General features: G+C 33.9%; 1 long non-coding RNA gene across 1 annotated transcript in view; it reads left to right on the top strand.

The window, feature by feature from the left end:
* LOC135319696 (uncharacterized) overlaps nucleotides 1–23,558 on the top strand; it is a 300,679-nt gene that overhangs the window by 213,559 nt on the left and 63,562 nt on the right. Inside the window, exon 3 of the long non-coding RNA XR_010378525.1 lies at nucleotides 22,237–22,320. This is a non-coding gene — a long non-coding RNA (uncharacterized LOC135319696). The remainder of the gene's footprint in view (nucleotides 1–22,236; nucleotides 22,321–23,558) is intronic.

The following is a 23,558-nucleotide window of genomic DNA, read 5'->3' as shown; positions in this document are numbered from 1 at the left end:
CACAGTAGTAAGCCCTGGGAAATGGATTTGCATTATTTTGGAGAGAATATAAACAGATTGTAATGATAGATTTAATGGAGAAATTGAATGTTCATATATGGAAGTAAATTGAGAAATTCTTTTGAATTTCACTTCATTGCAGTTAAGTGATGAAAACAAGGAAAAAAAATCTCAAAGACTTAACAAGGACTGAATTCTCACCCACACTGCATGGCAGTTCAGGATTGCTGAGAGTTATGTGCTATGTCACCCTCGTTTCAGATCCCATGTGACAGAGGAGCCACTTGCTGAGGGTTTGCGTGTTGCTTTGAAAAGGAAAAAAAAAAAATGGTGAAATGCATACAGCTCTGAAAGCTTCTGTTCAGAAGTGACACATCATTTCCACTTGCATTTTATTGGCCAAAGAAAGTCACATGGCCACAGCTGAGTTCAGAGGTGTGGTTAATTACTATACTATCATATGGCTGAAAGATAAGAGAGAACCAACTATTGTTAATCACCTTACTGGCAATTACAGAATATTTGACATAAAGCTTTCATCTTTTACCTAACATGACTTTGCCCTTTATATTATAATATACAAAATGTGTCTTACATTCTTAAAAATTAAACAAAAAGAGAGATATCATGCAATGACATGTCAATACCATGGGTCCAATCTATCATCATGGTGGGCTCAGGAAAAGCAGGGAGAAAAGCAGCAGTATTGTTATCATTTATTTTTTTCTGAAATGGACCTTATAACAGGTCATACTGGGTGGCCTTAGATGAAAGCGGGTACTTAGATGGTTGCAGATACTTTCACACTAGCTTCCAGAGCACTGTGCTTCAGAACTCAATGTAAGTATTGTACACAGCAAAAATGTTGAGAAATAAGCCATCCTTTAGTGATTTCAAGTAATGGAGAGTTATACATCAGAAAAAAAAAGTATAACAAATTGTAAATGACCCTGATACTCTACTGAGGGAGAAAGTAATGTGCTCTTCCCAGTGGGCATGATGGAAGCACTAAGTGAACAAGGGAAAAAATCTTACCTTGAGGTTTGTAAAAGCATTCCCTGCTGTTCTTACCCCCGGCACCTCACCTGATATCCAGCAATCAGGAGGTTCCTCTTATGTAGAGCAATCAGCACTGCACAGTCTTGGGATTTAAAAAAGAAGGAAAATAACATTCTCCATTTCCCTGACTTGCATGTCACTTATCCCATTTTGCCAAAGCATAACAAAATGTGAATTGCCAAAGCATAACAAAATGTGAATCACACCTGGATTCAGTAGAGTAGAATTCACTGAAAGATGGGAATACAGGAATCATATTTGAGAAGAGAGAAAAATAAGAGATGTTCTCAGCTGTCTAGGGTGAACCTTGAAGTCACCCCTGACAAAATAGAGCATACTATCTGTTCTGTACCTCTGTAAATCCCAGAATCGCTTGTAGCATTATGCAGAGTCCCTCCCCTCAACATTCTGGGGCCAGACCATTTTGTGAGCTAGACTTTGGGTGTGTTTGCAGAGGAGTGAGGGTGGGAGAGAAGTCAAGACAAGGCCAATTAGAAAGTTTTAAGTCTGTAAGTCACAGGCATTATATGGGCATTTGCATTCACTTCTCTGTGTGGTTAAATGAAAGCAAATCAGTCCCAATGCAGCCTCTCTTTGGGTTTGGTCCTGCCTTCTATTATAAAGTTAGAATCTACATTTGTCAAGTCCAACCAGATTTCTTAGGAGCACCATCAATACAATGATCTGTACCTGAGAAGGCTCAGAGGGGCTCATGCAGAGGCTGCTGTTTTTATTGAGTTTAAAACATACCCATTCAGTTTGTTGCAGCATATAAAACTTTGCTATAGACACAAAACTTTGCTATAGAATTGACACAACATTGTAAACTGACTATAACTCTATAAAAAAAAAATGTTAAAAATAAATAAATAAAACTTTGCTGTAGAACATTTCCCAAGAGCTAAAATTCTGAACAGTGAACAAGGAAATAGGTAAGGGTAATTCACAAATTCTTTCATCAACAAAATGAAAAGGCAATCTACAGAATAAGAGAAAATATTTTCAAACCATGTATCTAATGTGTTAATATCCAAAATATACCAAGAATACATAAAACTCCATGGCAAAAAAAAAAAAAAGGCACTAATGAGTACATGAAAAGTACTCAACATCATTTATCATCAGGGAAATGCACATCAAAACTAGAATGAGATATCATCTCAAACTTGTTAGAATATCTATTATCAAAAAGACAATAGATAAGAATTGCTGATGAGGATGTTGAAAAATGGGAAATCTTTACATTGTTGGTAGGAACGTAAATTGGTTAGCCACTATGGGAAACAGTATGGAGGCTCCTCAAAAAATTAAAAATGGACTACCATATGAGCCAGCAATTACTCTTGTGGATATATACCTGAAGGAGATGAAATCACTGTCTCAAAGAGATGTTTATATCCTCATGTTCATTGCAGCATTATTTACAATAGCCAAGACTTGGAAACAACCTAAATGTCCATCTAGTAATGAATGAATAAAGAATATATATATATATAATGGTGTATTATTCAGTCATAAACAAAAAGAAAATCTTGCCATTTATGACAACATAGATGAACCCGGAGTGCATTACGCAAAGTGAATTAAGTCAAATAGAGAAAGACATATCTACGATCTCACTTATTTGTGGAATCTAAAAAAAAAGCAAACCCATAAAAACAAAGAGTAGTTTGGTGGTTGCCAGAGGCAGCAGGTGGGTGGATTGAATAAGTAAAAGTGGGTAGAAACTTCCCATTATAAGATGAATAATTTCTATAGAGATTATACAGCTGATGACCATAGTTAATAATACTGTATTGTATATTTGAAAGTTACTAACAGGGTAGATCTTATCTCACTACACACAAAAAAATAACTATATGAATGATGAATGTGTTTGCTAACTTATTGTGGTAGTCATTTCTCAGTATATAATATAGTTGATCCTTGAACAATGCATGGGTTAAAGGTGCCAACCCCCGCCCAGTCAAAAACCCACATATAACTTTATTGTTGGCTTTTCTATCTGCAGTTATGCATCCTTGGATTCAAACAATTGCAGATTGTGTACTAGTGTGCTATGCATTTATAGAACAAATTTGCACATAAGTGGACCTGTGCAGTTCACACTTGTGTTGAAAAGTCAACTGTACATCAAGTCATCACATTGTACCTCTTAAATTTACACAATTTTATATGTCAATTACATCTCAGTAAAAGTGAAAAAATAAAAATTAAAAAAGGAACGAATTAACTTTATCCTAGTAAGAAGCATATGTCTATTCTACTAACATAAACCTATTATTTTTCCAACTACGAAGTAACAACGACCTTTTCTCTTTGCCTTCTTGGCAAACAAGTCTTAGAAAGGAGTATTTCTTTTATTTTGGTGGGGGCAAAACTCAGAGTCACTTGTTTGTTGGAGTCCTAACCAAAAGCAAACTCTAATTAGGCAGAAACATGAATACTATGACAATTCCTATGCAAAGAAATATATTAAATTCGACCTGATTTCAGGAGTGTTTAGTTACTTTTTTGTGCTTAATTTATATGATAAGCAAAAGTTGATTGGCAACATCTAAGATAATATTATTACAAACAAATTTTTAAAATGTCCTTTTAACAGGAGTTTACATAAGAATATCATAAATTTCTTTTCTGCAAAAGTTTTCATATATTTCATTTTATTTCCTAAATTTTCACAATTACTCTGATCTAAGATGAGCAAAACTACTTTCTTTAGTAATATTCTTGCTGATTATTATGTAGGAGTTATCAACGTGTACTATTTTTTAGTTTATGGATCTAATATAAAATTATTAGTTAAAAAATCTAGATGATATTTCTGTGAATATTTTATAGTTTATGTAAGGATATTAACAATTCTGGTGGCTTATGTACCTTCAAAACCCAGAAATCTAAGACTGGGAGAGGTAACGTGCATTTTTAACTTTACTCAATTAATGGTAATTTCATCCAGAAGTGTAGTTTCATTACTTAAAATTCAATCAGTCTGTGAATAATGCTTTGCAAGTCGAAACACTTCAAAAGAAAACTTCACTCTAATATAGCTTAATTCCTTTGATCCTTCAGAGTTGGAAAAAGATGCAAAATTAGAATTTCAAAAGAAAAATGGAATTCAAATGGTCTACGTGAAATGCTCTTGATTTTTTTCTAGTGATTTGTAAATCTTTGAGATTAAGGTGAACACTTGAAACAAAATTTGAAAAAAAAACTAAGCATCTGTGATATTGTAAAAAAGTTTATTGTAATCATGGAAAATATGTAAGTATCTGTCACTGCACAAAATCAAAACAAATTATTTTGTAAAGAATGAAAGAGAAAAGCACATTGACTGCTAGAAAGTCTTTCCAAAATTAGAAATTTCCTTCCCAGTATACTCTCTTGAGAAACAAGGACTGTATTGAATCCCATGATGTAATAGGGATTTTAAAAAGTAGAAAATGCCAGATTAAATAAAATTTATGGTATCGAGGAATTTCATTTGTACAATATATTATTGTTAACTGTAGATACTCTGTCATACAGTAGGTCTCCAAGACTTACTCATCCTGTGTAATTGAAACTTTATACCTGCAGAACAGCAGCTCCCCACACCCCCTTACCCTCAGCTCCTGGGCACTGCCATTGTACTCCCTGTTTTACGAGTCTATCTTAGATACCTCATGTAAGTGTGATCATGTGGTATGTGTTCTTATGTGACAGCATAATGTCCTCAGAGTTCATCTGTGTTCTTATATATTGCAGAATTTGCTTCTTTTATAAAGCTGAATAGTGTTTCAGTGTGTGTGTATGAGGCAATTCCTCTGTCCCTTCATCTGTCAGTGGATAGATTGCTTCCCTATCTGGGCTATTTTGAGTAATGCTTCAACAGACATAGAAAGTCACATATCTCTTTAAGAACCTGATATCAGTTCTTTTGGATACATATCCAGAAATGAGATTGCTAGATCATATGTTAATTCTATTTTTAATTTTGGGGGGAACATTCATACTGTTTCCCATAGTAGGTAAACCATTTCACATTTGCACCACCAGTGTACAAGGGTTCCCTTTTCTCCACATCCTTGCCAACACTTGTTATCTTTTGACTTTTTGACAGTAGCCAACCTAATAGGTATCAGGTAATGTCTCTCATTGTGGTTTTGATTTGTATTTCCCTGATAGTGATGTTGAGCATCTTTTCGTATGCATGTTGGCTATTTGCATGTCTTCTTTGGAGAAATTTCTTTGCTCATTTTAAAAATCAGATGATTAGTTTTTTGATACTAAGTTGTATGATTTCCTTGTATTTTGGTTATTAACCTCTCATCACATATATGGTTTACAAATATCTTCTCCCATTCATGGGTTGCCTTTTCCCTCTGTTTTTTCCCTTTGCTGTGAAGAAGACATGGAGTTTGATAGTCACACTTCTATGTTTTGCTTTTGTTGCCATATCCAAGAAATCATTACCAAGCTCAGTGTCATCAAACTTGTTCCCTATGTTTTCTTAAAGGCATTTTATGGTTTCAAGGTGTTATGTTTAAGTCTTTAATCAGATTTCAGTTGATTTCTGTGTGTGGTGAAAGATAAGGACCTAATATCATTCTTCTGCATGGGGATATCCAGTTTTCCCAGCACTATTTATTAGAGACTATTATTTTCCCATTATGTATTTTTGGTACCCTTGTTGAATCAAATGACTATATGTGCATGGATTTATTTCTGGGCTCTCAATTCTGTTCCATTGGGCTATATGTCTGTTCTTATATCAGTGTCATACTCTTTTGTTTACTATAGCTTTGTAATACATTTTGAAATCAGAAAGTATGATTCCTCTAGCTTTGTTCTTTCCCAAGATTGCCTTGGCTAGTCTGGGTATTTTTTGGTTCCATATGAATTTTAGGATTTTCTTTTCTTTTTTTTTTGTGCAAAATGTCATTAGAATTTTGATAGAGATTCCATTGACCTGAAAGTTGTAGATCACTTTGGATTTATAGGCATTTTAACAGTATTATCTCTTCTAATCCATGAACATGAGATGTCGTTCCATTTATCTGTATCTTACATAGTTTTTTCATTAATGTTTTGTAGTTTTCAATATACAAGCTTTCCACTTCATTGGTTAAGTTTATTTCTAAGGATTTTATAGTTTTTGATGCCATTTTAAATGGAATTGTTTTCTTGGTTTCTTTTTGAATTGTTCATTGTCAGTGAATAGAAATGCAATCGATTATTTGCATGTTGAATTATATTCTGCAACTTTACTTAATCTCTTGCTTAATTTTTTGTGGCCTCTTCAGTGTTTTCTATGTATAGTATCTTCTGCAAAGAAACAATTTTACATCTTCCTTTCTGATTCATATGGTTCTTATTTTGTGTGCCTCATTGCTTTGATTAGAACTCCAGTACTATGTTGAATAGAAGTGATGAATGTGGGTCTCCTTGTTTTGTTTTTGCTATTAGAGGAAAGTTCAGTTTTTCACTGCTGAATATGTTAGCTTTGGGCTTTTATACATAACCTTTATTATACTGAGGTAAATTCCTTTTATACCTAGTTTGTTGAGAGATTTTGCCATGAAATGGTGTTGAATTTTGTCAAGTGCTTTTTTTGCATCTATTGAGATGATTATGTGATTTTTACTCTGTGTTGAATCACATTAGTTGATTTGAATATGTTGAATAACCCTTGCATCCTGGGGATAAATTCTACTTGGTCATTGTGTATGATCATTTTATTGTGCTGTTGAATTCAGTTTGCTAGTATTTTGTTTAGGTTTTTTGCATCTGTGTTGATAAAGGATATGTGGACACTTTAAAGCCAGAGGTTTCACTTCATTCTCCTTCAAGTGAAACAGTACACCATTTATCCATTCAATGAACATATATTAAATTCCAGGAATATTCCTTACTTTAAAATGATGATGATGAATCCACATGTTTCACTTCTGCTTAATAACCTTTTTAGTTAAGAATGCAAATAGAAACCTTAATTATTTGCCTTTCCTTCTTATCCTCTACAAGCTTAAGATAAGGTATGAAAACCAGTCATCAAAACTTCTTTTCCCTAACATTTCTGTCATAAACATTTAATTTATTTACTGGATACTTTGATTTTAAAAATTACAAAATTCTAACACTGAGTAACATTTTATACATTTTATGTATTAGCCATAGTCATTGTACTAAAAACCCAATAACATGATATGCACTTTGATATATAGTAACTAGCAACAAATCTTTTGAACTTTATTCAGTTAAGTGAGGAGTGACACCATCTAGTGTCTACAACTAATGCAGTGTGTCCAGCTTTGAGGGCAAATCTTCAGGAAAAACAAATTTCAGAATTTATCTTAATACCATTAATAAGCACAGATTTTGTTTTTTTATCTAGCAAAATATGGAGACATTAACTAAAATTATCTTTCCCACCATTTTCATTTTTTATTGCCCTAATCTGCTTTCTTTCTTTCTTAGCTGCTATTATTATTATTATTATTATTATTATTATTATTATTATTATTATTATTATACTTTTTAATTATCTCTTTACCTCAGAGTATGACTTCCTACAGGATAGACTTTGAATTTTTACTGCTAAGTACTCTATTGCCTAGATATTGCCTCATGTATAGTAAGTGATCAAAAAAGCTTGCTTAAAGAATATGTTCAATAAATGTAATGACATGAAGAATAATTGAGGATATAAGCTTGATCCTTTTATAACTCTGACATAGAAATCAAAATTAAGAATATTAAGGATATTTCTTTAGAACTCTATATATTTCTGTAAATATTAAACACACATAAACACATGCCCTCCAAGATAACATTTTGAAATATCCTTTACATTTCACTAACATCAGTGGTTTAGAGTTCAATTGAAAATCAAGCTCATTAAAGACAATAGATTTCACCAAGCACCACATTATTTAGTTTTTAGGAAGGATCCAGGATAGGCAGCAACATGGCATGGTTTTACCCAACAAAACAATGCTTCTGATTTCTTAGTCACTTGGGACTCAAGTGGTCAGAAGTGATGAAGCTGAATAGGGACACACCTTCTCAGCCCAGATAAGTCTTTAACTCTAGGATCTCTTTCTTTTTATCCCTAGAATGGTACACAAATCTCTAACATGATGACCATCTAGCCATATATTTATATCAGAGATTTGTAACTACCTCCTCCCTTATGGTACAGCTACATCCCATACACAATATTTATACTTTACTTAAAAAATAATCTTAACCATAAGTTATAGGCATTTGATCCAGTTTAAAGACCTTGTTTAAATTTTCATCTATCTTGATTCTGGTAGTAATATTTTTGTAATCACCCTTGGGCAAATGTTTTAAGGAAGAATCAACCAAGATTCAAATCTCTAGCATCCCCTGAATTTAGAGAAAAGTCACAGAACTGGATATTAACCTTTTCTTTTCACAATTCTTTTTTTTTTCATTTTTCAGTTTCATTAGGTAGAATTGTTTTTAGTTTGACTGCACATATACAATACATTGCATGTAAATAGATATACATAATATACTGCACATATTTTTAAAATTTACATGTATGTACTGCTCATTGTTTCTAAGAATGTTTAGAGGTTTAGCTTTTTAAACTTACATAGTTAGCAAAGGAATAAAGCCAACACAAAATAAGAATTAACTCAAAAAGATAATGCACCCACTATTAACAGCGGCATTATTTATAATTGCCAAGATTGGAAGCATCCTAAGTGCACATCAATAGATGAATGGATAAAGAAGATGCAGCATATATATGTAATGGGATACAACTCACCCATAAAAAAGAAAGACATTTTGCCATTTATGACCCTTCATTCACTTTTTTTTCACTTCAAAGACCAGAAATTTATAACTGGCATAAACATTTCCATTGTATCAAAAATAACAAAATATGTAGAAATAAATTTAACCAAGGAGATTATCTATACTCTGAAAACTGTAAAACATTGATGAAGGAAATTGAAGATGATAAAAAGAAACTAAGATATCTTGTGCTCTTGGATTGGAAGAATCAACATTATCAAGATGGCCATACTACCCAAAGCAAAGCAATCTATGGATCCTATGTAACCCCTGTCGAAATATTCACAATGGTCTTCACAGAACTAGAACAAACAATTCCAAAATTTATATGTAACCATAAAAGACCCTGAACTGCCAGATCAATCTTTCATAGTTTTTTCTTCTCTTTCTTCTTTTTTTTTTTTTTTTTTTTTTTTTTTATCTTTTCTTGTGGTTTGATGACTAGAGGAGTTCCTTTAACATTTGTTGTAAAGCTGGTTTGGTGGTGCTGAATTCATTTAGCTTGTGTTTATCTGTGAAGCTTTTGATTTCTCCATCAAATCTAAATGAGAACCTTGCTGGATGGAGTATTCTTGGTTGTCAGTTTTTCCCTTTGATCACTTTAAATATATCATGCCATTCCCTTCTGGCTTATAGAGTTTCTGCTGAAAAACTAGCTGATAACCTTATGGGAGTTCCCTTGTATGTTATTTTTTGCTAGTTTTAATATTTTCTCCTTATCCTTAATTTTTGTCAACTTGATTTACTGTGTGCCTTGGTGTGTTCCTCTTTGGGTTGATCTTTTGTGGAACTCTATGTGCTTCTTGAACTTGGGTGACTGTTTCCATTCCCATGTTAAGGAGGTTTTCAGTTATTATCTCTCCAAAAATTTTCTGAGGTTCTTTCTCTCTCTCCTCTTTCTGGGAACCCCGTAATGTGAATATTAGTGTGCTTCATGTTATCCCAGAGTTCTCTTAAACGATCCTCATATCTTTTCATTCTTTTTTTCTTTTTTCTGTTCTGCAGTAGTGATTTCCACTAATCTGTCTTCTAGTGCATTGATCCATTCTTCTGCGTAATTTAGTCTATTGTTAGTTCCTTGTAGTGTGTTACTCATTTCAGTGATTTTATTCAACTCTGTTTACCTATACTTTATATACCAACTCTTTGCTAAAAACTTTGCTCTGTGTATCTATATGCCTCTTGATTTCTCTGAACATCCTCACCATCATTACTTTAAACTCTTTCTTAGATAAATTGCCTATCTCCTCATCACTTATTTCTTTTTCTGAGATTTTATCTTGTGCCTTGGCCTGGGAGATATTCCTCTGCCGCCTCATGTTGTCTTTCTATTTGTAATTTTAGGTAGGTTAGTTACGTTTTTTGACTTTGGAGAGGTGGCCCTCTGTGGGAGATGCCCTATGTGTCCCAGCAGTACACTCCTGTCTTGTTACCCAAGGGCCAGGGTCCAGCTGGTCCCAGGGTAGAGTCTGGACTGTGTTTGTGAATTCCTTCCACAGGCTTTGGGATTACTGTTTTCTTATTTCTAGTATCTACCCCTGGTGGATGAGGCTGGACTAGAGGCTTATGCTGGTTTCCTGGCAGGAGGAGCCAGTGCCTGCCCACTGCTGGGTGAAGCTTGATCCTGGACCTCTGATGTCCAGAGGCATTTGTGGCTCAGGAGGTCTGCTGATGGGTGGAGTTGTATTCCCACCCAGTGTATTGTGTGTCCTGAGGCTTCCCTACAGGCTTTCGGGTAGGGTAGGCCTTGGTGCTAATGATCCAATCAAGACATCAGCCTCTGGGAATGCTCATGTAGATGAACACTCCCAGAATGTCCGCCATCAGCTTTTATGTCCCCTGGGTGAGCTGCAGCCATCTCCTATGTCCCCAGGAGACCTTCCAAAACCAGCAGGCAGGCCTGGCTCAGGTTCCTATGAAATCACTTCCTCTGCCTTTGGACCTGGTGCACGTGAGATTCTGTGTACACTTCTTAAGAGAATGAACTCTGTTTCCCTCAGTCCCATGGGGCTCCTGGAGCCAAGCCCTGCTGTCTTTCAAAACTAGACATCCTGGGGTCTTCTCCTCCCAGTGCTGGAACCCTGGGCTGGGGAACCTGACATCAGGCCCAGAATTCTCACTCCTATAAGAGGGTCTCTGTGACCAGTTATTCCTCAGCCTGTGAGCTGCCCATCCGGGGGTATGGGGCCCAATTATATCGTGAGTATGCTGCTCCTACCATCCTGCTGTGGTTCCCTCTTTGTGTTTCCAGTTGAAGAAGATCTTTTTTGCTAGGTTCCAATCTTTTTTCATTGTTTGTTTAGCAGTCAGTTGTCTTTTCATACTTTTAGATATGTGAAAAATTGGAAGAAATTTTCAGATATTGTGCAAATATCTAAATGTTAATGTTTCTAAGATTGTAAATAGAAAATCGTACTTTTAAATTAAACTTTTTAAACCAGGAATACTATTTAATGTTTAAAAATTTAGTATTTATAATAGTTATAAAACATTCTAAAAATAAGCCTAAAATACAGGTCTAATGACCAATATTTTAATGAGAAAAAAAAGTATGAGAAAATGGAAAGATGTGTGAGAACAAAAATTGACAAGTCTTTCTAACATACTTTAAACAAATATCAGTAGGAGTGAAAAGGAATAATGGAAAATATACAACAAATCAGAGTGAAACATTATTAGAAATAGAAAGTGACCAATCATAAGACAATAATGTAAGACACTAGGAGGAACGTTCTGTTCCAGATAACTCAGATGCTGAAAGAAACCAGACTTGATAGCTATTGTGAGGTTATTAATCACATGGGTGCCTTTTTGTTCAATGATGGCTAAAGGAGAAATTCATATACGGTGATGTGGATATATTTTCTTCCAGATGGACTGAATGTTGATGAAAACATTGTTGATAATGAAAGAGAAATTTAAATTGAAGTGATAATTATAAAGAAAAGAGAATCTGTAAAGGGCTTTTTAAAGTGAGTTGAACTAATTGCAATAGGAAAGGTTTCTGCAATACTTAGAGAAGAGTAAAATTAAAGGAGTATAACTTCATTTGATCTACAATCTTTCTCTAATATTCTATTTTCACAATTCATATTAGGAGTTAGCAAGTTTGAAGATGTGTTACATACTTGAATTGGAATTCATTTTTATTACCTACTTTGAAAGTTTGTATTCTTCAGAGAATTTTCATTACTGCTGTTCATTGATATCATAAGGATAACCTATGGTATTCAAAAAGTCCAGCACCCTTTTGTTTGTTTCTTTTAAAAAAAAATACATGTTCTTTATGTGGTCTGTTGTGTGGAAGAGGACAATATTAAAAACAATTAGTCAGAATAACTACTGTCCTTCATAGTAAAGACTAGTGTTCCATTCACCTGCCCTTTACTGTCCTGAGTTTGTCCTGAATTCATGTCTGGAAACATGAACTTTATCATGAGCTCCCAAGAGTTTGTCAGATCTTGATAGAAAATAGACAAAATACAAAGAAGGAAAAAACTTCCAGGTACCTACAGTTTCCCCACAGTCTAAAATTAAGTTTTGTTTCCCATTAAAGATGTTAACCACATAGGACATAAAGAAAATAGTTAAGTATAACCTAATAAGCATACTATAGTCTTTCCAACCACATGAATAATCAGCTTTCCAAAATTATTTGGACAAAATTTAATCTGAAGTAAATGAAATTGCCTAGAAAGTCAGCAGGCATAATTTTTGCTAAAGCAAAGCAGAGGAAATTTTGAGAAATACAGAATTCTACCCCAGCTTGATTTCTTGTCTTAAAGCTAAAGCTTCTTATTGGATAAATAATAAAGTTGGAAGTACCACACTTCCTGACTTCAAAACACATTACAAGGCTGTAATAATCAAAGCTGTATTGTATTGGCATGGAAACAGACATAATAGAACCATGGAATAGAATAGAAAGCCCAGAAATAAATCCATGCATATACAGTCAACTAATCTTCAATGAAGTTGCCAAGAATACACCATGAGGAAAGGATAGTTTTTTTAAAAAATTATGTTGAGAAACCTGGATGTTCACACGCAAAAGGATGGAATGAATCCTTATCTTACAGTATACACAAAAATCAACTGAAAATGGATAAAGGTTTAAACATAATGTTTGAAAACATAAACTCCTTTAAGAAAATACAAAGAGAAATTTGCTCGACATTGGCCTTAGCAATTGTATTTTGGGATATGACACTAAAAGCACAGGCAACAAAAGCAAAAATAAATAAGTAGAACATCAGACTGAAAAGTTCTGCACAGCAAAAGAAACCATCACAAAATTCAGGGGCAACCTACAGAATGGAAAAAATATTAATAAACATAATAAAATCTTGATATCCAAAGTATGTAAGGAATTAAAGTCAAAAGCAAAAAAACAAAACAAAAACAAAAACACAATAACAGCAACACTAATAACCCAATAAAAAATGGGCAAAGGACCTGAATAGACTTTTTTTCAAGGAAGACATACAAATGCCCAGCAGGTTATGAAAAGGTGCTCAACATCACTAATAATCAGGGAATTGCAAATCCAAACCACAGTGAGTTATTACCTCAAAACTATTAGGTTGCCTATTATCAAAAAGTCAAAGGATAACAGGTGTTGGCAAGAATATGGAATAAAAATAACACTTGTACACTGTTGGTAGAAATGTAAATTGGTACAGCCGTTGTGGAAAATGGTGTAGAGATTCCCCCCAAATTAAATACAGAATTAGCATACCATCCAGTAGTTGCTCTTCTAAATATATATACAAAGGAAATAAAATAACTTCCTTGAAGAGGTATCTATACTACCATTTCATTGTAGCATCATTCACAATAGAAAAGGTATGAAAACAATCTAGTTGAATATTAATGGATAAATGGATAAAGAAAAGGTTACATATATATTGTAGGGGAGGCAAAATTCTACCTCTACAACTCTTAAGGTTTTTAGGATGGGCCTAGGAATTAAACTGCCATAGAACATATTAACAACAGAAAAGCACACAAATTTACTTAATGTAAGTTTTATGTGACATGGAAAGCCTCATAAAGAAATTAAAACCCAAGGAAGTGGCAAAACCTACATGCTTTCACACTAGCTTGAACAAAGAGGCAATTCTGAGAAAGTAAAGTATGTGAGAAGGCTAAAGGAAGATAAAAATTATTTCAGTTTGTACAGAATTCTCTTGGCCACAACATTCTGTCCTTGATAATAAGAATGTTACTTTCTTTCTGGTGTAGGGAGAACATACTTCATATGAGAATTTTGTCTCCTGCTTTCAGGAAGATAAAGGGGAGGTTCAGAGTACCTTTCTCATACCTGCTTTTTAAAAAATATGTCTTTAGCCCAAAATTATTCTTATGTCATTCTCATACCTGCTTTTAAAAAATAAGTCTTTAGCCCAAAATTATTTTTGTGTCAATGAGGCATATTCTATGATGGCATATTCTGGTTTCCTTCAGTAAATAATAGAATATTATTTGGCAACAACAAGGATGAACCTGGAGGATATTACACTAGATGAAATAAATTAGACACAGAAAGATAATTACTGCATTGTCTCATTAACATATAAAATCGAAAAAAGTCAAATTCGTAAAAATAGAGTAGGATGGTAGTTATCAGTGACTGAGGGGGCAAGGGAAATGTAGATATATTGGTTAAATGGTACAGACTTTCAGTTATAACATTAATAAATTCTGATGACTAAGTACAGCATGGTGACTATAGTTAATAGTGTATTGTTTACTGGAAATATGCTAAAAGAGTAGATCTTAAGTGTTTTCATACACACACATATAAAAGGAACTGTGAGGTGATGGAGATGTTAGTTAGCTTGATTATGGTATTTATTTTGCAATGTATACTTATACCAAAACATGTTGAACACATTAAATATACACAATTGTTATTTGTCAGTTATACTTCTATAAAGCTGGAAAAAAGAGAAATGTAAAGCACCTATATTGAAAAGAAATAATTAAAGTATCTTTATTAAAAAATGACATAAATGTTTATGCAGAAAATCCAACTGAATTATAAATAAGCTATTATAACTAAAAAACCAGTTCATCAAGTTTGAAGGGTACAAGATACATTAGATATAATGTTTTGTAAAGATGCAAAGCAAAGAAAATTCATTAGAGAAAGGACAGTTTTTACAGCAAATGGTTTTGAAACAAATGGATATTGACAGGCAAAAAAAAAAAAAAAAAAAAAACAACTTTATTCCATATCTCACATAAGAACACAAGTTAACTCAAAATTAATCATGAACTTAAATTCGAAACCTAAAACTGTAAAACTTCCAGAGTAAAACATAGAAGAAAACCTTCATAATCTGAGTTAGGAAAAAGATTTTTTATATATAATGCCAAAAGCACAATCCATAAAAGAAAAATAAATGCTGAATTGGACTTCATTAGATTCTAGGACATCTGCTTTTCAAGAAAACCAAACCCAAACAAACAAAACACTGTCAAAAAATGAAAAAGAAAACTGCAATATTGCAGAAAATACTTGCTTTTAGGGATATTTTAGGGATAGTTCCTTTTATATGTGTGTGTATGAAAACACTTAAGATCTACTCTTTTAGCATATTTCCAGTAAACAATACACTGTTAACTACAGTCACCATGCTGTACTTAGTCATCAGTGTTATCTTCCTATACTTCTGATTTTTTCATGTTTTTATTGTATTCTCTTTTTCTATTTTGCTTGTCTAAACATATATATTTAAATCCTTTGATTTCTTTACATATTGTGTGCCCATTAACATAGATTTATAATTATATTTTATGCATGTCTTTTAAATCATAAAAAAAAAAAAAGTGAGGAGTGACAAACCAAAACACAATAGTGTTGGCGTTTTTGCTTATTTATGTAGTTACTGCTATTAGTGTTGTTTTCTTCATATGGATTTGAGTTAGTGCCTAGTGTCCTTTCATTTCTGCCTGAAGAACATTTTCTTAGCATTTCTTGTGGGGCAGGCCTACTAGCAAAGAATTCTCCTAGTTTTTATTTTTCTGGGAATATCTTAATTTCTCCTTTTTTTTTTAAGGATAGTTTTGCTGGATGTGTAATTCTTGTTTGACAGTATTTTCTTCAGCACTTTAAAAAGGTCACCCCACTACCTTTGGCCTCTAGGATTTATGCTGAGAAATTAGCTGTTATCTTATTGAGAAACCCTTGTATGTGATAAGACTCCTCTTTTGCTGCTTTCAAGACTTTCTGTCTCTGGCTTTCAACAGTTTAGTTAAAATGTGTCTCATTGTGAATTGCTTTGTGTTTGTTCTTCTTGAAGTTCTTTGAACTTTTAGATGTGTAGATCCACTTCTCTAACCAAATCGGGGAAGTTTTCAGCCATTATTTATTCAAATATTCTTTCTGACCCTTTCTCTCCTTGCCTTCTGGGATTCCCATTATGCATATATATTGGTATTCTTCCTGTTGTCTCACAATTTCTTAGACTCTGTTCATCTTCCTTCAGTCATTTTACTTTCTGCTCCTCTGACTGGATAATTTAAAATGACCTTTTTAAAAACTTTTCTGGATTCTTTCTTCTGCCTGCTCAATCTTCTGTTGAAAACCTCTAGTGATTTTTTTTTGTTTTTATTTTACTAATTGCACTTTTCAACTCCAGAATTTCTTTTCTGTTCTTTTTTATAATCTTTGTTGATAGTCTCTATTTGTTGAGACATTTTTCTCCTGGTTTCCTTTAGCTCTTTGAAAAAATTTTAACATAGCTGATTTAAAGTATTTCTTTGGTAAATCAAATGTCTGTGATACTTCAGGGACAGTTGCTGTTACTTTATCTTGTAAATGGACCTACTTTCTTGTTTCTCTACATGCTTTTGCAATTTTTATGGAAAACTGGAAATTTTGAATATCGTGGTAACTTTGGAAATCAGACTTCTTTTCCTTGGGCTTTTTTTTTTTGTAGTTTGTTGTATGTTGTAGTTGTTTATTTAGTGACTTTTCTAAAGTCTGTATTTTTTTGTCCTGTGGGCCCTCTGAAGTCCCTGTTTCTTTAGTTTGTGTGAAAGGAAGGAAGGAAGTGATGTAGGGAGGGCTGGAGGGAGGGAACCTGGCTGGCTTATTTGATCTTTGCAGACTGGCTTTCTGTTGGGGCACTGCTTTAACATGTAGCCAGGTTATTTACAACTGTGATGTGGCATTCATTTTCTCCTTTGGCTGAGCCTAGAAATCAGCCAAAGAATAAAAGCTTGAGGTCTTCTCAGGTCTTTTCTGAGCATGAATTCGGCCTGAAAATTCATTTGTCTATCTAAATCCCCCCCCATGTACGTGGGTAGTTTTCACTAAGTTTCCCCAGATCTCCCTTCCAGGCTTTCAGCATGCCTATTATCTGCCTCAAAAGGCCAAAACAAATAGTTTCTTGAAGAATAAGGTCTGCTCTGGTTTCTCTCTGGAAACTGAGACCAGCATTTCTCTAGTGATGGAGGCTGATATCTCTCAGGCCACTGTCTTGCCAGTGAGGCTAAGGGGCAAAGGTGGTAAAAATGCTGCAAATGTTTGCTTGTATTTTCAAGTTACCTTTTATTTGATTCAGCATTTGTTCAGTTTCTCCAAACCTTTAACTGCTTTCCAGAGATTGGACAAAGTTTACTCTGACTGTTTTTGCTCTATTTTTCAGTGTTTCTGTGGATTTATGAATGCTTGGAACTACTTAGTCTGCTATTTCACTAACATTCTTTCCATCTTTTAAATTGCATCCACATTTAAAAAAATTAGTTGCTTGTTTATTTATTATTTACTATTCAAGTTAGAGCCATTTTCTGCTGTCTAATGACCTTTAGTTGTCTATTCACGTTTAAAAGTGAGAAAAAAAGAGTTTATCTGAAATACCGTGCACATGCATAGGACTTGTTACATGCAGGGTTCAGTGTTAGAGTATTATCTGTTTGCATCATTACATTAGCAACCTCCTGGTGTATCTTTAGTTCTTTCATCTGTGGCTGATCAGTTCACAAGAATAAAATTTTCCAGGCATCTCAGAAGATAAGCTTGGCAATTGTAATTTCGAGGGTCATGTAAAAGAAAGGTGTTGAAGTTATTTCAACATTCAATAAGCATATGTTCACTAAGTCCTCTTAATGCACTAAGCATATGTTCACTAAGTCCCCCTGTAATGCACATGGGGCTTCCCATTATGGAACCCCTCTGTTTTTTTGGTGAGACATTGAGTGCTTTAGTTACCTATCTTCAGGAAATCATTAGTCAGTCCTCCAGATGTTAGCTCAATCTTTACCCTCAGTTTTACAAGTATAATGTGACGCATTTGGAAGTTCCCCACTGCTAGCTAAAGATTAAGATTTCTTATGTCTGCTGTCAGTTACTACCAGCCATCTGCTTTCCACCTACAAGTTTTGCTGTGGTTCCTTCTCTCTTTTTCTCCATTCTTGTGGACTTACTTCTTTGAAAATACTACTTTTAATAATTACTATTATTTTAGTAGAATTTATTGGTGGAGAGGAGCTGGATGTGTTTTTAAACCACCATCTTTATTCTGAAGTCTATTTGCAGGATTTCTCGTTAATCCCCTTTTCCCTATTTCTTGAATTTGAATTAAGAACTCGTTTCTAGGATTTAAGTTGTAGAAATTTTAAGAGAATTCTTAGGATAAATGGTAGAAATAAATATGACAAAGTACCCAGAGGAATCTCTGTCTTATGAATAGTCTTACTAGATATGTTGAATATCATTGTGCAATTTTACTTTAAAATAATGTTTTAATTCATTACTAATCCTTTATTAATGTAACTTAGAGAGTAAAGATTAGACCAGGCTCTAAGTACAGAGAGCATTTGACTTAGCATTTAAAGACATCCAAAGGGAAGCATAATCTCAGACAGCTCATCTAATGGAAGTTTAGTTGATTCTTCCTCAACTGCATTTTATCAATTTATTCCTTTACTTTTATCCTCACATCATATTGATAATGAGCTAAGTCTTTAGTTTTATTTTATTTATTAATCCATTGTTTTATATAAATCTATCAAGTTAACTTGTAGGGAAAAACATTTCAAGACAATGGATTGTTTGATTGCTGGGTTAGATCATTAGTGAACTCTTTAATTTATAAAATTAACATGAAGTTCTCTTCTGCACGGTCAAAATTAGTTATTTTATTTCACTACTACAGTAATTTTTTAAAATCCTTTTAAATATAGGTATTTTTCATGACTTCTAAGGAACTTTTTTTCTTGTTAAAGTTTAGCTTATTTAAATAAATGTATTTCAAAAATCAGTGGAATGGAAAATATGATTGACTTGTTCAAGCAAAAAGTAATTAAATGCTTGAATTGTTAACTCTTGATGACAAATTAAAAAAACTAATAAAATTAAATGTGTGGTGTCAAAATGAACAAAAAGTAAAACATCAAACAGAAAAAGAAAACCAAGATCAAAGGAATAAATAGACTATACAAATATTGTAAATCAATGAATACCACAATCTCAACTAGTAATGATGCTTACATTAAAACTGTGGAGCTGCACTGTAGGGAGTTATAGGAAGAATGCTTAAAAAGGTAATTATTTGTGTATCATAGTGAGCTAAATACAGTATTAGGGGTTTAGATAAGACTTTTCAATATCACCTATCAGGGTTTCTTAGAAATAAATCTCAGTGATGCCTCCTCTGTGCTCAATTCAGGACTCTGTTTTTTAAGTCTTACATTTGTCAAAGATCCTCTCCAGTCTTGGTGCCTTAGCTTGCTTTCCTTTTCCTCCTGTTAAATTAGTCTTTAGTTTTGTTTTGATGAAAAAAGAGCTTAAGAATAAAATGTATTTTAAAAGGCTAGGCACTTCAGAATGGGAAAGGTGAAGTCTGATCGAGGCGATGACCTGATAAGAGAAGGTGGTTTTCTCCTCTCAACTCAATTTCAAGTCTGAATTGCAAAGCTAGTCATGGTGATCTTCAGAACCATCCAGATCAGTATTAATATCTAAGTGGTTAAATACTGGGATCGGGTAGAGAGAGAGAGAGGTTTAGATAGGAAGACACAAGCAGTGATAAATTGTCAGTCACAGCCATCATAAGGAAATGTCAGAATCAGATTTTCTGGAAGGTCCATTCAGCTTGATATATCATAAAATTATTCACTGTCTTTTTTAATCTTTTAATGTTGGTTTATTCTGCAGTAATGTATCTTTTTTTCATTTGTATGTGTGTAATTAACCTGTCTTACAGATCATGTAGTTTGTTGTTGCTTGCTATTTTTTGTTTTTATTTTTAATCTATTACAAACTCAGTCTCTTGATGAGATTACTTAGTTCATTACATTTAATTGTTCAAAATATACTTTAGAAAGATTAGAAGGGCAGCATTTTAAACTAGAATTCTGAGGAGGAAATACATATTTTGAGAAGAAATTAATTCCTGTTGGAGAAAGTAAAATACTCAAATTAGATGGGTTAATTCTACTAGAATGAAACAGAGACACTCTTTAAAGAAAAAAAGTTAGGAAAAATATATATATATTTTTCTCTCAAATATTTCTTTTAGAAACTCTAGAACAAAGAAATATAAACTAAGCCTCAAGGAATGACATGCCTCCTCAGTTTAAAATATTTCTTCTTTCTTTTTCACAGATGTTCACATAGTCTTCAAGGTAGCTTTTGCCTTTAGAACACTGAAGTCTAATTATTTTAAAATAAGATGTCTTTCTTATGAAAAATAGCAGTATTTTGTTTGTGTTAGTACAACAGAGCTTTAATGCATGGCTGTATTAACTCATGAATCCCAGACTCCCTAGTCCAACACTTACCTATAAACTTCAGAAATCCCCTCACTGATCACTTTGCATTATCCTTTTTTCACCTTCGTCACTTCTACTCCACCGTAGACACCCACAGATACATACACAGACACATTATGTTTTTTCCACCATATCTGAATACAAACTTTCTTTGAAATTCAGAGGAAGGGTCTGTGGCTATGATAGATCCCTTTCTGTTGCTTTGCCACATTAGAAACTTATGGTTGAGCTTCTTGGTTCTTTTCAGGATTTTGGTGGCATCATGGGAATTAACAGGCCCATTTGTAGAAAACTGTCAGTACTCTTTATTTGATACTTGCTTTTAAATTCCAAATTATTATTTTGTGATATATTTTTCATGTCCCTGAAAATTTAAATTTGAGCCCTGGCTAAACTTACTAATGGCTCAAGGCAGTCTTCCAGAATGCGTAGTAGTTCCATCTTATATAGTATAATATCACTTCTCCTAAGTTTACATATCTTTCATTACATTTCACCTATTTGATCCTCGATATTCTTCTTATGGCTCTGACAATTTACCGACTATGATGTTGTGAGAGTGAGAAATTTATATTGTAAAAGCGTTCTTTGTGTGTGTAACCAAACTCTTTCTTCCTCTTTTTAGAACCAGAATGCTGGTGGGGTTTTCATAACCTGTTAATGTTCACCTTCAGAAATATCATATCATTTCCACTCAGTCTAAAGGCAGAATTTCAGTGCTTTATAATAAGATACTCAATTAAGAATGATTATGAATTTCCATTCCAAGATAAAATATAGCTACAAAATGATTTTTCTTTTGAATAAGAACAAAAATAATCATCAGTGTCCTGATCTATTTTATACTTGAAAATTCTCAAGTCAGATAAAACTTAATTGATTTTTATTTTACGTCCAATAAAAACATATTTTTATTTGAAGAATCTCCCATTCCTTTATAGCCTTCTCTTTTTGCCAGTCTTCCCACATGTTCACTATCAAGGCTTACCCAGAGATCTTTGATTATAAACCTTTTTCTTTACATTTTTTTATTGAGTTATAGTCAGTTTACAATGTTGTGTCAATTTCCAGTGTAGAGCATAATTTTTCAGTTATATGTGAGCATACATATATTCATTGTTGCATTCTTTTTTGCTGTGAGCTACCCCAAGATCTTGTATATATTTCCCTATGCTATACAGTATAATCTTGTTTATCTGTTCTACATATACCTGTCAGTTATGACTGTAAACCTTGAACTAAGTCAAAGAAGGTTTTGATTGTTAGGAGAAGGAAACTGGGGACTTGGAGTAGCGTGCCCACCACCTTAAGTGAGAACTGAACCTTTCCTTGGAGTCCTGGCAGTGGGGGGGCAATGTTATTAATCAGTTTTCTAGTAGCCATTGCTCCCAACGTTTCCCTTGCTACAGAACCTTGATATTTATAGAACTGAAATGTGTTTAACTATAGAAGAAGAGTCATAATTTAGTTGTTTGCTTCAAGTTAATCTCATTTTAATTTCTACATTTCCCAATCTCCTTTGCAGCAAGCATTCTGAATAACAATTACTCACACAGATTTGTGTTTTTGTTTTTTTCCTAGTGGTGTGGTTCCTCCTGTGTTGCAGTGTTCCCAGCAGTCTTGATTCTCTGATCCTGGTATCCTAATCACTGGATCACACCTCAGGTGAGTCTTTCTAAACTCACTAAGTAACAGTATTATACTCATATATCCCCAGTTTGCTGATAGTGGCAACATTAGAGCCCTGGCATGTAGAATCAGCTAAGTAGTTCTAGGAATCATTGAGGATCCAGATTAGAACTCATTCCTCTAGTCTTTCCAGATTTTGTAAGCATCTAATTCCAGTATTAAATCCTTTTCTGCTTAAAATGCTTAGAAAGGCTTGTGTTTCCTCGACTGAGCTCTGTTGATACAGCCATACACTTGTTTTTGCAGATATGGTTAGCCATGTGACACAGTAGTTGACAAAGTTATTGGAAGTTTGTTGGATCCTTCTGGTAAAGATTGTTTTAAGATGAAAGATATAAGGGTATGAAAAGAAGTAGTTGAGCTGTCCTGCTCCTTTCTTTCCTTCTGTTCCTCCTCCCTTTGATCTTTGTTATGTGTCTTAATATTATAGCAGCTGTCTTGCAAATGTGGTTACCAGATGGATGAGGATCAAAGGGATAGTAGAGAAGGATGGGAAAAGCCTGAGTCCTTGATGATGTCACTAGGCTGCTAAAGATCTGGACTGACTACTGGATTTGGGCATTGTTAGGTTTCCTGTCATGTGCTGGAAAAAAATAATTTCAAATTGATAAGAATGAATTACCTGTTGACTTTCTCATGGTGCTGTATCAAAAGAAAAGGAAATAAAATTCTCTAATGAAGCAGATGCTCTCAGTGCCCAACTCATGTCCCTCAGACTTTACCTTCCAAGTGAACCTTACCCAGCCAGGGTTAGTATCTCTCTCCTTGAGGACTTTTCTTGAAATTTCGGAAGGCTTCCTTCCCCCTCCTAGAGCAGGAAGGAAGTACCAAGGAACCAGTGCCTTCAAGAGTACCCCCCCAACTAGTGACTCTCAGAAATTGCTGTATAAATACACCAACTTCCCAGTCTCTTGGCAGAAAAATTCTGAGGCATGTTGTTTCACACAGTTCCCAGGCTTGCTCACTGTATTAATTTGCTTAATACTGATTCTTTATGGGTTGTCTCCTTTCTCTGTACCTTCTAAGTTGAATAATTACACCTGATTTCTTGTCTCATAATATGTTTCTGAGGGAATCCAAGCTAAAATACCTAGCTTGAAGGCAAATTGAGTATGTCAGATAAAAGAGGTTCTCCTGGTTCAAAGAGCAGTGCAGAGTCTTGTGGAAGCCATCTGAGGTTTCATCTCTGACTCCAGCTTTTCAAAGACTCAGTT

The sequence above is a fragment of the Camelus dromedarius genome, chromosome 3 (assembly GCF_036321535.1).
Source record: "Camelus dromedarius isolate mCamDro1 chromosome 3, mCamDro1.pat, whole genome shotgun sequence".
In the NCBI taxonomy this organism is placed as follows: Eukaryota; Metazoa; Chordata; class Mammalia; order Artiodactyla; family Camelidae; genus Camelus; species Camelus dromedarius.
The sequence above is the reverse complement of the archived record's forward strand: the minus strand, read 5'-3'. Positions and strand labels throughout refer to the sequence as shown.